At 36.7% G+C, this 1,770-nt stretch overlaps 1 long non-coding RNA gene across 1 annotated transcript; it reads right to left on the bottom strand.

Moving 5' to 3' along the window:
• Positions 1–262: 262 nt before the first annotated feature.
• On the bottom strand, positions 263–1,426 carry LOC148782162 (uncharacterized). The gene is made up of 3 exons (XR_016055423.1): positions 1,149–1,426; positions 957–1,016; positions 263–310 (listed from the first exon to the last, which is right to left on the bottom strand). It is a non-coding gene; the product is annotated as an uncharacterized LOC148782162 (long non-coding RNA).
• Between the last annotated feature and the right edge of the window lie 344 nt (positions 1,427–1,770).

Raw genomic sequence — 1,770 nt, 5'->3', positions numbered from 1 at the left:
TCCAACCTAGGACACTGACCTACAACTATTAGATAATGGTCTCCAACATGGACAAGAATGACAAATTCAACTGTGAATTTTTTGAATATGAACTATCAATCTGTTAGAGGCATGATCCAAGCAAAAGGGAGAAAACAAAAAATCACATACTAGTTGATATTTTAAAAAAGTAACTATGACCTCAGAGGAGGGAATTTAAATGAAAACCATAATCAATATAAAAGGAAAGACCAGCAACCAAACTTATAAACTGCTTTACATACTTGAGGTCAACTCCCATAATTTGTGGATTCAATAGATACCCAGTCACCTATAGAATGAATCAATGACAACATCAAAATCAAAATCAAAATTTTTTCCTTAACCAAAAATAACTAATAAGTAAAACTCAAGCAACAAAAGGACTGTTTCGATGTATGTAACTCAGAAACAGCAACCATCATTAACAAATCACAGAATTTGGACAGAATATATTTGGATAAGAGGCGAAGTTACTCCATCTTATCAATCCAAGAATCCCAAACATAAATATTGATGATTAATCTGGAAGTTTACATAAGGCCAAGTGTTTTAATCAAAGTGGCGAAGATGGATTAGGTGTCCAAGTGTTTTGATGGCTGCTATCTCAAAAAATGGTGCATGGAACCCCCTAAACAAGCGCTCAATTAGCAAAAAAGAACGAAAAAATAGCTAACCAACTTCTCCAAATAACCTCCCATTCTAATATGCAGAATTTTGTGAAATAAGCTATAAAGCATAGAATTGTCATGATGGCAGATACCATGCCCTGATTTTTACCATATTTGCGGCATCATTTGACATTGTAGAGATGAAAAACTAAGGCAGTTATACTAGCAAAGTAGCGACTGGAGATTAATTTTTCTTTCCATCCCTCCTGCATCTACGCACAAGAATACGATTTTCAAAAGCCAATGGATTTCAACATGAAGTTGTACCTTAGTGAGCGGTGAACTTAATTTCTGAATGACATCAATTATGTGATCGGACTTCACAGCCTAAAAAGAAGAAAAGGCACAAAAGCAATTTAGTGAATAACCTAAAACCTAAACATTTCAAATCTTTTGAGCCTATGCCCAATCTAGCTAAAAATCTGCAATTCACCAAATACAATACAAAAAAGACAATACCCATGTCTGGTTCTTAACTCGATCAGAGACCAATGGATCCAATCCAGGGAATCTAGCATTCTGAAACACCACGCATGCACATCAAATCAAAGTGCTATTCCATCCAGAAAATGCAACCAGATCAAAAGCACGCACTAAATCACTCTCTATCTTTCAATTATAATAAGAGAATGAAATAAACATCCCACTAAGGAATATAAGGGGTTTTGGCCAATCAGGAAAACGGCAAAATATTCGGCAATTTGTTTCACAGTCTTCTCCATCTCTTCTTGTTTTGGTGAAAACCAAGCTTCCTTCTCCCTCTCTCTCCCAAATTCGGAATATTTGAGTTTTTCCCCTGCCAGTGGTTAGCTCTGGATGCAATGGGACCTTCTGGCGGTATCTGGGTCCTCTGGTACCCATCTCAACATGCCTTAGTTGCCTCTCACATTGGCAAGTTCTCTGTCACAGTGACCCCTAGCTATGATCATAGATTTCCTCCATTGGAAGTGTATTGTGGTCTATGGACACATCAAAGCGTGTGAGACTGGCCTGCCATGTTAATAAAAAATCCTATTTCTTTTATTCCCTGTTTCACACACATGCAAATGGACAAACAAACATTTATATTATTTGATCACAT

This window comes from Amborella trichopoda, chromosome 5 (assembly GCF_054954075.1).
Source record: "Amborella trichopoda isolate Santa Cruz 75 chromosome 5, AtrichopodaSantaCruz75HAP2 v2.0, whole genome shotgun sequence".
Taxonomy (NCBI): domain Eukaryota; kingdom Viridiplantae; phylum Streptophyta; class Magnoliopsida; order Amborellales; family Amborellaceae; genus Amborella; species Amborella trichopoda.
This window is presented reverse-complemented; position numbering and strand designations above follow the sequence as displayed.